Source organism: Sceloporus occidentalis, unplaced genomic scaffold, assembly GCF_023333645.1.
Source record: "Sceloporus occidentalis isolate IW3139 unplaced genomic scaffold, rSceOcc1.0.p SCAF_4, whole genome shotgun sequence".
NCBI classification, from domain to species: Eukaryota; Metazoa; Chordata; class Lepidosauria; order Squamata; family Phrynosomatidae; genus Sceloporus; species Sceloporus occidentalis.
In genome coordinates this window covers 6243622-6257347 of record NW_028316984.1, presented here as the reverse complement: position 1 = coordinate 6257347, position 13726 = coordinate 6243622, and positions in this window count along the sequence as shown.

Genomic DNA, 13726 nt, shown 5'->3' with positions numbered 1-13726 from the left:
TTGAAAACTTTTTAAATGGTGGGTGTTAGGACTTCTTCATTGATGTTCTTTATTTCTGTTTTAATTTGTTTTTATATTTTGATTTAATCCTTTAAACCTTTTATTTCAATTTTTGAAAAGAAAGTCACAATATAAAGTTTAATTAATTAACTGGTGTGAAGTGGTCGCTATAAATATTATTTGTTTATGACATTATCACAGCGATTTCAACCCTTTAATCATTGAAGTAATTTCTGAAAAGCTGCAGTTTTGCCTTTAGGAGCCCTGGCTTATATCCTCTATGCAAATGGGTCTCTGTTAAGAAACAAGATACATGTCTTTGGCCCAAAACAGATGGGCCAAAAGGAGTGGATTCAGGCTGCTGTGGGAGCATGGCATGCAGATGATGCACCCCCCTGACATGGCTGGAGACTGCTCCAAGGCTGTGTAAGGTGACCCGAACTCACTGGAAAAAGGAGCGGCAAAAGTCTGCTCCTTGCCAACAGCTCGTTTGGGACTGTGGCAACCATGTGGTTATTGCAGTCTCCAGCCGATCTCAGGGTGACCGCTCTATCATACCTGTCTGCTTCGCTCCATAGAAATTCTGAATAAAATGGAAGAAGTGATGGAAAGAAGGAATGCAACCACACCTTTGGGATTAACTGGTTTATTTTACTATGAGCTTTTAGAGAAATCAATGAACTTCTTCAGATGAACTAATGGCACTTGAAGAAATGTATTGTTATCTTCAAATGCCCATATTAAAATAAACCAATTAGTCTCAAAGATGCTGCTGTATCCCTTCATCCCCTGCTCTTCTCATTTTATGCTGAGAAAAACTAACGTGGCATCTCTTTCAAAGCTACTGAAGTGGAGATTCTGAGGGAGGCTATTATGAAACTGACACTTCCAGCCCAAACAGTGCTTCCACAACCTCCCACTGGTCCCATGCCAATCAGTTATATTGCACTTACAATATTAGCATTGCATAGAATATTTGACCATTTCGCTAAGAGAAATTAGTGCCTTTGGGAAGAGGTGGGTGCAGTGTAGAGGGGATATCCTAACAGTGAGACATAATTCATACAGTACTTGCTTGTTGCATTTAACCTCATCAGTTGCCAAATAGCAACAACTAGTAGACATCCTAGTCAATCATGGATCATGCCATGAATATAATGACATCATGATGCCAGGAAAGCAACATTTGTCTATGCCATCGTGTTGTGAAAACAACCGCTAATTAGGACAATGGTTCTGTCTTGACTAAACATTGTTTGCACTCTGAACAACAAATAACTTTACTCACTTGCAAGATAAAGCTGGGGAAAAAATGCTCATAGCATTTGTTGTTGTTGTTGTTGCTAAGGTGTTTATGCAAAACACCCATTCTTGCAGATCAGCCTTATGGGGCTGTATTAAAGAGTAGATATCCTTGAATGAACCAGAGTGAGAAAAGTGATGGCTGGCAGCGCTACTGAATTTCATTCCACAGTGTTTAGGTGGAGAGTTCCAATGAACAAATTTTGCACCCTCAAAATTCTGGAATGGTTTGTAGAAGCTGAAAAGGCTTTTAGACATTTACATCACAGTGAATGTGGATGGTGTCTTTACAGACTTCCTGCACTATTTCACAGACTTTTAACACTAGGATGAGAAGCATGTTCCCAGTCTTATAAGTTTAAAACACCTCCTGCTTGTTGGATAGAAGTGTTTTGGAAACCATGGAAATCCAGTCTAGGGAGCTATGGCAGATCCCTACCTCATCTGTCACAAGGTCTTTGAATCAAAAAGACAAAAAACTTTGCTCTTCTTGAAACAAGAGTACTACTCAAGAGAAAGTAAAGAGTCTTCCTATCTGCTCTAGAATGCTTCTACTCCTGCCACCATAAAGCATGGCTTCCATACTTTTGGATTACAGCAGTGCAAAACTTTATAGAATGAACCCCATCTCTATCCTAGCTCTACACAAAGTTATTGAAGCATATTGGAATGATTAGACAAAAAGAAACATTAAGAAGTTACAACCCAATACCCAGAAAGGTTTTTTGCTGTTAAGTCAGCAGACTTTTATGTCAAGCTTGGCTGACTAATTATTGCTTATAATTTGCATTATGATTAATTAACTAATTAGAGAGGAATGTCTGAAGGCAAAGTTGTGGCTCTGCTTGTCAAACTGAGGACTTTAATTATTCTGATATTTTTAATTATGATCAGTTGCAGAATGAGTATTACATTGTCAGCGACTATGCAGCAGGCACAGAGGATGAGAAGTTGTGGGTACTGCACTACCACTTCACCTAGAACTAGTAGAAAGGTAAAGTTGACAATGTGAACATAACAGGAAAGCCTCCTGGCTGATGTAATTATTAAAAAACATGTACACAGCAAGCACTATGCAATGCATGACAGGGTTGCATACAGGAGTAGGAGTGAGGGTAGATTTTTTACTTTGGAAATCCACATTGTTTTGGTATACTTAGGCAGGGCTTTATTTTCCAGATCACAGCAATGAATCTAAATACATCTTAAGATCTCAAGGCTTCTGCCAGAAGGGAGGTCTTCTCTGTGGTAGTATTTTTTCTCTGGAATATCTCCCCAAAATTGATTCATCAGAGCCGTTCTGGAGTTCACTATTTTTTTCCCTTTTTCTTCAGAAGGCTTTCTTAGGATTTCTAAAATAGCTTCAAAATCATTTGAACTTCTGAAGCACAAGTTTCTCTTTCAGAAAAGGTAACTGGTTTTTAAGTTAGGAATTTCTTGTTCATAATTTGAGTCATGAAATTTGATATATAATTGAATATGTGTATGTGGAGAGGGGGAGATTACAGAATTTTAAAATTTTAAAATATTTTTATTCCATCAGGCCACAGCAGGGACATGACCAGCAGCCCTCGAGAAGACTTCTTCATTGGAAGTTGCTTCTCCCTCAATTGTGATCCAATAGCTACATCGTACCTTCAGATGGAAGAGTTTGATGATGCATTCCTAAAACAGATGACCAAATATTCAAAAAGAAAAGATATAGTAATGGGAAAACTTCAGTCACCCTGATATTCATTGGAAGTCACACACTACCAAGAATGTAAGGTGCAACAGCTCTTCACTAACCCGCAGACTATTACATTGTATAGGAAGGTGGAAGAAGCAACAAGGGGATCAGCTATTTGTCCCTATCTAATTGAAGTAAACAGGCCACTGATGAAAAGTGATTACCTGATTAATGGGGTGGAAATGGTGGGATCTTTAGGTGAAAATGACCATATTCTTTTGGGGTTTGTTATACAGCAGAAAGTAGTTAAACAAACATAGGCCTGATATAGATGAGCAGAAAGGAGCACCGAGATGCCGCTCCTTTCTGCTCCCCATGGAGGCAGCAGCAACCAAACGCTATGGCCCCTGGGAGCCCTAAAAAGACCCTGTTCCCAGTGGGTTCTTTTTAGGGCATGTGCACGGTGCCATTGCCACCCGTATGCATGCTGATGACATCTGTGTGGTGCACCACCATTTGGATGCTGTGCCACACGTACGTTGTCATGGCGGCCCCCGTGTAGATGGGGGCATGCCATTATGGCATGGTAGAGCTTAGGAGCATGTGGTTGCTCTGCGCTCCTGAGCCCTAATTTTGGCCCCAGGACGGTGCTTGTTGCCCATTTGTATCATGCCATAGTCAGATATGCATTCTAGACTTTAAGCAAAGCGGATTTCCCTAAATTTGGGGAAATACTGAGGGTGTTCCATAGTCAGGAATACCAAAGCATGATGGATAAGAGTTCCTTAAAACTGAAATATTGATAGCACAATTTCAAACAATTCCAATGCGCAATGGGGTAAGTGTAAAGAAACCAGGATGGATGTCTTAAGAACTTTCAACTGAACTAAGACTGAAAAGGGACATGCACAAGAAATGAAAAAGGGGGGAAATCACTAAAGAGGACTTAAATTGAATAGCCAGCACATGTAGGGAGAAAACCAGAAGCGCTAAAGTACAGAATTAGTTCAGGCTTGCTAGACAGGTTAAAAACAAAAAGGGCTTTTTTATTATATCCATAGCAAAAGGAAGAACAAGGAAATGATAGGGTCACTTTGAGGAGAAGATGGTAAAATGCTAACAAGACACAGAGAAAAAGCAGAAGCACTTTCTGAAAAGGACAGCAGTACTCAACATTTAGATTGTTAGGAAATGACATGTATGTGACCACAAGATAGAGCTGTAGCGGAACCTATTACAGTTCCAGTGGCAGTTGACAGTTGACACTTGAATTATGGAATGTTGATGCTGTCAGTCCTTCAGAGAGTGAGAGTGTCAGTTATGACAGTTGGTGTTAGAGTAACTGCCTCTCTGTTTTGTTGTTATTGGTTGGCAAAGTAATTTATTTTTAAAGTAACTTATTTATTAAAGCCCTCGTGTAGAGTGAAGGCTTGAAGTGCTCTTGTTATTTCTCAAGCCGGGAGCTTAAGGCCGTTTGCAGTGGTGAAAGAATATTTTCCTTCTTGACCTGAATACCTTTGCAGACATCTCTTCAGATTCTTTCTCCCTGGCGTCCTGTCGACGTGGTTCAACTCTGTAGGTGATCGTGGTGGACACAGCGCATCTTTCCACGCCCTAACATAGATACCCTGGTTAATATGCTCTATCCAAATGGGTCTCTGTTAATGAACAAGATATGGGTCATAGAAATTTTGAATAAAATGGAAGCAGTGATGGAAAGAAGACATGCAGCCACACCTTTGAGATTAACTGGTTTATTTAACTGGTTTGGAGAAATTAATGCACTTCTTCAGATGAAGTAATGGCACATGAAGAAATGTATTGTTATCTTCAAATGCCTATACTAAAATAAACCAGTTAGTTTCAAAGATGCTGAAACAAATACTGCAGTAGGAGAAATACAGCACAAAATAGGTAAAGGGGTAGTATAGGAATCTAGCTACTCTAAATGAGTTCAAGTCTCCAAGGCCAGATGAACAACATCGAATGTTATTTTAAAAACTGGCAGAAGTACTCTTGGAACCACTGGCAACAATCTTTGAGAATACTTGGAGAACATGAGAGGTTCCAGCAGACTGGAAAAGAAGAAATGTGGTCCCCCCATCTACAAAAATCGAAAAAAGAGGACCCAAATAATCATTGTCCAATTAGTCTGACATCAAATCCAAGAAAGATTCCTACCTCCAGGATCCGGGCTTGTCCTCTGAGTCTGAAGGCTCTGATGGAAAGACTATGAGCCCATGGGACGTGCAAGGCTACAGTAGTGCCAGCAGCCCAAGAAGGTGATTTTGCAGCCAGCACAGGGACCAAGTTCCCTGCAGCAACAGGAACAAAATGTATCACAACCACTGCCCTCATCTAACTGGCCAGTGCACATTTAAAAAGCTGTGTTATGGCCTGTTCCAGACTGCCAAAATAAAGCTGCTTCGGGTCTCTTTGGAGGTATGCTATTTAAATGACGCATGGGTCCTAAGAGTCCGGAGGTCGCGCCAAAGCCACACTCCATTCCTAAGCACTGGAGGGCAGCTTTGGTGCAGCTTCCGGATTCTTAGGGTGCATGCATCATTTAAACAGCATACCTCCAAAGAGACCCCAAGCAGCTTTATTCTGGCAGTCTGTAACAGGCCTTATGATTACTAAAATTGGGGATGCAGCTTTGAAAAATAAGTCATGCCAAATTACCTTTTCTCCTTTTTTAAAAAAAAAACCTAATAATATAAATTATTATAAAATTACCTTTTATAATATTATAAAATTAGGACAGGATATGGAGTTGTGGCTGCTATGGTCGCCTTAGTTGATGATCTCTGTATGGTCATTGGCAGGGGAAGTGTGGTCCTGTTGGTATTTTTAGACCTCTCAGAGGCCTTCAATACCATTGACCATGGTATCCTGGATTATTTGGGAGAATTGGGAATTGGGGGCACTGCACTGCAGTGGTTCCATTCCTATCTCTTAGGCGGATTCCAGTTGGTGATGCTGGGAGACAGATGCTCCTTGAAAAGGGAGCTAAAATCTGGTGGCCCCCAGGGCACCATTCTGTCTCCTACGGTATTTAACATTTATATGAAGCTGCTGGGCGAGATCATCTGGAGACATGGGGTGGGGTGTTATCAGTAAGCTGAAACTCTCTTCTCTTCATCCTCATCACTTAGGTTTATTTTCAATTCACTCATTTTAGCCTCATCATTATATTTCCTCCTGATTCATCTTGTTTGTTGCTTTTTGTTGAATCGTTTCCATTTCTCTTTTCAAAATTCAATTCCATTTCTGTTTTCAAAATTCGATTGTCTCTCAATTTCTTTCCAATATTCTTTCCAGAAGTTGCTTGCCTTCTCAGTTTAATTTAGCCTGAATCTTTTATGATTTCAAGTAAGTGAAAGCCCTTCTATCTCCTCCCATCTGAATAGAATTCTAAAATGTTTTAATTGCTCAGTTAGGAATTGGTAATCCTTCCTTCTTCTCAGAATTTGGGTTGGGATATCCTTAAATACCTGGATTTCAGTTCCACGAATCACAAGTCCTGGTTTGAATTTTTTTGTTTTTGTTTTTGTTTTGGTAGAAAGGTGTCTTTTGTGTATCTTTTGACTGAATATATTACAATATCTCTTGGTAGTTTTTGGTTTGGGCTGTCTTTGAATTTAGTCTGTATAGTCTATCCACCTCTCCATGTATTTGTTGAAGGGATATGTCTAAATACTTTGCCAAATAAGGTAATAAAAATTTGTACAAATTCTCTTTGGGCTGCTCAGGTTCCCCTCTAATTTTAATACATTTCTCTCTTTGTTTGATTTCTAATTTTAAAATTGCATCTTGGTCTTCTTGTTGGTATTTATTTAGGTCTTCTATCTTCTCCTCCATTTTTTTTTCATTTTTGTTCTAATTTCTCAATTTTTCCTGTCATTCTTTCAATGTCTTTGTTACTCTTGTCTAAGTCCACCAATTTTTCTATTAAATTTAATGAAAAGAATTAAATTCATATTAATTAAAATAAAATTCTTGCCTCAAGAAGAAGAACCCTCCCTCCGTACCTACTGTCATCATCAGACTTGGGAAAGACTGAAAAAGACAGGCCCAATTCCATCAGGTCTAACTGTGAATTCTGTAACTCACATCGCTCTCTTTTATTTTATTGTATTTTATTTATTTTTTGTATTTTATTTTATTGTATTCTCTGTATTTTTATTGCTGTAACCCACCCAGATTCCTTGTGATTGGGCAGGCTATTAAAAATCATCATTATTATTCTAAGTCTTGTCTTATCAGTCCTCACTCATATTTCAATTCTTTTTTGTTTGTTTCCTCTCTAGAGTCCCTAATTGCATGGCGTGTTTCATCTCGTGAATCTCTGATCTCATTTCTTAGATCCATCTGAAGTCATTTCATTTTCTCTAGGCGGTACATATTTGGGTCATTACATTTCCCTGCTACTTCTACGGAAGTAGCTGGTTCATTTGAGCCTGTTTTTCTTTTTCCCTTCTCAATATCATTTTTGATTAGTCCTCATACTATAAAGTTATTAAATACTTTTATTTCTTACCCTAAATTGTGCTGCATTAATTGCATCAAATGGAATCAAGAAAAGTTACTTCCCTACACAATCTTCAAAATGAATTTTAGGCTATTCAGCAGAATCTAAGAGTTAGATGGTCTTTATACTCCAATATATCAAATATCAAATAAGTTATCTCACAAATAGAGATATCAGTCCATCCAAATCTCTACTATAATTTACAAATCATAAAGCCCAAGAGATCCCAAATTAATAAAGAAATATTTCAAAAATATTTTGGGTTTGAACAATTATTTCTTATTTAATCAATTGATTAAAAAATATCAGTTGAGTTGTAGAAAACAATTAATTTGATTGTTGTACCCTCTCCTCCCAAATTTATTTTTTTTTTTTTTATTTTTTTTTTTTTTAATTCTTATTTTTGCATTTTTCTACACATATAGCACATACAACAAACAACACATAAAGACATTACAAAGGTATATCTTGTAACAATATAAACATAATTATACAGACCATCTAACTTGAGTACCTTCACACCTCTTTTCCTAAAAAAACATTTAACACATAAATACTTCCTATTGCTTAGCTCTCCATGTTAATCTGTTATATTTATTCGTTCTATCTTGAATCGAAACTTAAGTAAAAGCCCTTCTTCACATACGTTTAAAAAGAAAGATATACTTTAGTTTTTTAGATGAAATAGTAAACATTTTGGGACATTCCTAGTCCTTATTTTCCCCTATATGTCTTTCTAAAGAGACATCCTGACTTTTTACACAACCCTAGATTTCAAAATTTATTTAACTTAAATTATCGCAAAGTACTTGTAAACAAATTTTAAACACAGAGTCTCATTCTAAGAGTTCCTGCATTCCCTGTATTCCGCCCCTGTATCCCGCCCCCCCCATATAGAGTGAACTACTCTAATCTACTAAGTAACATAGAGCACGGCAGCATAACAACATTACTTTATGTCAGAATAAAATTGTTCCATCTTCTTTTCAAGTATGTATATAAGGGTTGCCAAATGCCTTTTGTTTCTGCATCATTTTCTTTTTCTTTTGATCCGCAGTAGATCTTGTCCATCTCTGCCGTCTCTAGGACTTTCATCAACCACTTATCCATGGAGGGGATTTGATTCGATTTCCAAAACCTTGCATAAACAATTCTAGCACAAGTAAATAGATAAAATAAGAGTTTACCAAATTTTTTTCCAACTTTATCCTCAAAGATACCTAACAAACAAACTTCTGGTGTGCAAGGAATTTGAATTTCTAATTCTCTGGAGATAATGTCATATACTCTTTGCCAGAAGGATTTGGCAAGTTCGCATGTCCACCACATGTGATAGTAAGTACCAATAGTCTTTTGGCACTTCCAACATAATGGGTTACTAGTTTTATAGATTAACGCAATTCTATTTGGCGAGAGATGCCATCTATAAATCATTTTATAAGTGTTTTCTTTAAGATCCTGACATATTGTATGCTTCAGATTTAATTTCCAAATTTTCTCCCATTTTTCGTATGATATACTATGTCCTACATTTTGAGCCCACTTTATCATGCAGTGTCGTATAATTTCCTCCTCAGTATTCCAACTGAGGATCATTTTATACAGTTTAGCCATTTTCTTTTTCTGCCCTTTTACCATTATTGTTTCCCAATCCGTAATTTCTCTTTTTAATCCAGGCTCTATCATGTCTAGTTTCCATCTCTGTCTCAGTTGCAAGTAGAGATACCAATGGCATTCAATACCTGATTCATACAGTTGCTCTTGGTTTTTAAAGTCTATTTTATCTTGAGCTTCTATGGTTAAATCTACGTATCTTAGCCATTTCCCTTTCGGAATGCCTTCCCTACTGAAGAACGCCTCATGTGGGGAACAGTGCTGCACTATTTGCTTTGACAATCTAGGTTTCCATTTCTCCCACACTTTCAATAGTGCTTTTATAATTACATGATGTTTACATTCTTTGTGAATTTTGTCTTTATTATAAAATAAATAAGCATGGAATCCGAATCTTAGATTTTCCCCTTCTAATGCTAATAGGTGATCATTTTCCAATAGTATCCAATCAGATATCCACCAAAGAGCTGCTGAGAAGTAGTACATTTTTATATCAGGGACACCCAGGCCTCCTCTTGCTCTATCATCACACATTACTTTTTTGTTAATTCTGGCCTTTTTCTTATTCCAGATATATTTCATTATATTATTTTGCCATGCATCTAAAGGTCTAAAGGAATGTAAGATTGGGATTTCTCCTCCCAAATTTAAAAATATTTAATCAGGTTCATAATGAATGTGCCGCTTAGTATTTCATTGTAAAATTGAAATTTTGATATTCAACAATTTCTAATCTTATATTAAACAATTAATGGTCAGCTTAATTCAATATTAACTAGCAAATAAGCTTATATCAACAAGTTCTCTAATCAAAATCATTAACCAAATCATTCAAACACCTCAAATCAAATACTTAATAGTGTGTTTAAAGTATCTATGTCAGTTAGAATATAGTAAACAGTTAGGTAGATATAACCTCTCGTTATATATATAACAAACCAAAAGAGTCAGAGTATAAAATTATGAGAGAAAGCTCAAAGTAGTGTTTCAAACGCTGTGCACAGCCTCTCATATGTATAGGAGCAGGGCAGATTTTCAAGAATGGGGGGGGGGGTGAATGATACTTTGTATTCTGCAGCTTTGAGTGGTTAAATTTATATAGTCCAAAGACCGGAGGACAAACGAGTTTTTTTTAAAAAAGATCAGCTCAGGCAGTGTTCTCCTTTGTTCCACTTTGCCTTTGTCACAAACAAACACTCCATTGACTTTCCCTTCCCGGGTGAGCTGATCACACTTTCATAAGCTAAATAGAAATAAGGAGGCTCTGAATGGCGTCAAAACTTCATCTTGTAATATTTATGACTAGTTAAGAACACGCTTTACATATAGATGACAGTGGATCTTAAGTTGCTCCTTTTCTCAGCCTCCCTCTGTTCCCTCTGCTTAGACACTGCAAATCCTAGTTCTACTGACTTCTACCAGGTGGAAAGAAGTCAGCAGGAATCCAAAGCAATCCTCAAAAGACAAGTGGTTTATAGCCAAGTAACGAAGCTAATAGATTTTAGTTTGATTGACTCTTATCCCTTCTTGTCTTTTTGTGTCTTTTTGTGTCTCCCTCAAGCAGATAAAGATGTTCCTAATTGTAATCCACAATGCAAGTGCGTTCCTCCATGGTATGCTCTATAACCAACACGTCTTCTCCCAGTATAGTTCTCAGTTTCAGGAGAGGTAAACAACTCACAGATATTAAATTAAGAGTAGTGATTGGTAATAATAATGATAATAGATAATTTAGGAGGTAGTCAAAATTCAAAATCCAAAAGTCAGTGTCTAAATCAAAAAAGTCAATATCTAATCTCTCATTTTTCCATTTCCCCCCTTTTTGAAGCTTTCTTCTATTTTCTATTCTCCAATTTGAACAAGCAAGTTGACCTAAAGATAAAAATTGGTGTAAATAGATTTTAAAGAAGTTTGGTCTCCAGCAAGAAACGAGACATATAAGACTGTTGATTTGATCTATATAATAATAATAATAATAATAATAATAATAATAATAATAATAATTTTTATTTACATTTAATGGGATTACAACAATAGAAACAACATTACAAGGTAAAAAACTATAATTTCATATAAAAGACAGTCAAAACAGTAAAACTGCTATCAATACAATACATAGACTAAATCATCATTTAAAATACATATCTTTACAGATAGAGGTGGGTATTTCTAACTCCCTTATAGCAGATTGGGTGGATAGGCCTGCCAGAAGACATCCGTCTTAAGTGCCTTCTTAAAGGCATCTAAGGTGGTAATGAGATGATCGCCTCCGGCAAGACATTCCACAATTTAGGAGCTACAGCAGTAAATGCCCTGTGGGAAGTTGTTGTTAACCTGGCGTTTAAATGATCTAAATTTCAATAATCTAATAAATTCTTCCCGGTTGTTCTGAGAGTGTGAGGCGGACTGTGCCCAGAAACTAATCGGTAGCCGATGAAGAGATTTTAATACTGGTGTTATGTGGTCTGATCTAGATATTCCAGTGACCAATCTGGCTGCCGCATTTTGCACCATTTGAAGCCTCTGAACTTGGTGCATAGGTAGCCCCATGTAAAGTGCATTACAGAAATCAGGATGAGAGATTACCACTGCTTAAATGTCCTTTTGGTCCAAGTAGGACACAGTTGTCGTATCAACCAAAGTTGGTACCATGCACTCCTGGCCATCATATCCACATGGAATGATAACTGTAAAGATGGGTCCAGGAGTACTCCCAAACTTTGAACTTTGTCCTTTAAGGGAAGTGTGACCCTGTCCAGGACTGGTTGACAGAAATCCGTCCCTAGGCTTGGGGTACCTATTGCAAGTACCTCCATTTTCTCTGGATTCAACTTGAGTTTGTTTTCCCTCAACCAGTCCATTACTGACCTAAGGCAGGCATCCAGAGGAGAGATGCCATCCTTAATTACTGCAACAGTTGGAGACATAGAAAAATAGATTTGGGTGTCGTCAGCATACTGATAACACCGCGCCCCATGTCCCTGGATGATCTCTCCCAGTAGCTTCATGTAAATGTTAAACAGCATGGGGGATAGAATGGCGCCTTGAGGGATGCCAAATGTCAGCTATCTCCTAGAAGAGTAACTGTCCCCCAGCCTCGCCATCTAGAATCTGCCCAAGAGGTAGGAGCTAGTCATTGGAGCACAATGCCCCCAATACCTAACTCCCTCAGGTGTTCCAGAAGGATACCATATGGTATCAAGGACAATAAGATGTCCAAGAGCACCAACAGGGTCACACTTCCACTGTCGTTGCGCAGACGGAGGTGACCATGGCCATCTCAACTCCGTATCCTGCCCTGAAGCCGCTTTGAAATGGATCCAGATAATCAGCTTGGAGATAGGAGGAAACTGCCCTCTTGATCACTTTGCCCAAGAATGGTAAGAGAGAGACTGGTCTATAATTTTTTCATACTAGGGGATCTAGGGAGGTTTTTTTTTAAAAGCAGTCTTACTACTGCTTATTTAAATTTAGATGGAAATATTCCCTCCTGAAAGGATGCATTAATTATAAGTTGTAATAATATTTTCATCGCATCCCCTCCCTGAGCAATCAACCATGATAGGCAAGGATTGAAAGGGCACGTCGTCTTCCTTAAATTTCCAAGGAGCTTGTCCACTTCATCGGCATTTACGAACTCAAAATGATCCAATTTAATACAGTCCATGGAGTCACTGGACACCTCTCTTACTGTTTATGTCATAATGCCAGTGTCTAGATCAACCCTTATCTGAGTGATTTTATCCACAAAGAAGTAATTAAAAGCATCACAACAGGCCTTACTTGGTTCCAATAAGGGTGGAAGGCAGCTGAGTTAGCTTTTTAACCACCCTGAACAGCTCTGCTAGATGAGACTCTGCGGACGCAATCTGTGCAGCATATAAAGTTTAAAAAGTGGCGGCAGCGCTTTTGCTGCCTTGGCAGCTACCAAACCTCAGATTTGGCCAGCTCAGATGCCCATGTTCCTCCGGCATCTCTCTCACCAGCTCCTGGTTTTTTCACAGCCGCAATCATTTTCCTGGATGCCCCAGAATGATTTTGGGTTTGCTTCTCCCTTCGCTGGGGAGACACTTCTTTATCCTTTAGTGCTATGCCTTAGGAACTTGACCCGCCATCAGTAATTCTCTTCCTTTTTGGGGTGGAAGGATGCCACACAGCTTAGTTGCTGCTGTGTCTCTCTGAAGGAAAACTGGTCGCCTCCAGCCTGCCCTTTCAGGGAGTTATGAACCGGGCCATAGCTTTCTTGACCCATTCCTCTTTCAAATAATTCATCAATGGATCCCATTCCAATTTAAAGTTTTCTCATGATTTACCTTTTAACATATAAGCCAATTTATGTATTTCCATATGATCATATAGTTTCAGTATCCATTCTCTTGTACTTGGGCTCTTTTTCTATTCTTCTATTCACTCTTTTTGTTCTATTTCTGTGAATATAAAATGTGAGCAGTTGTTGACATAAAAAACATGTTTTCTTTCTAAATTTTCATTGGTAATCATTCCCAGTAAACACATTTTTGTATCCACAATCTCCTAAAATAAAGAATTCAATTAACCAGGGTATGTATTGTTTCCAATAATATTTAGCCCACTTACAGGACCACCAAGAT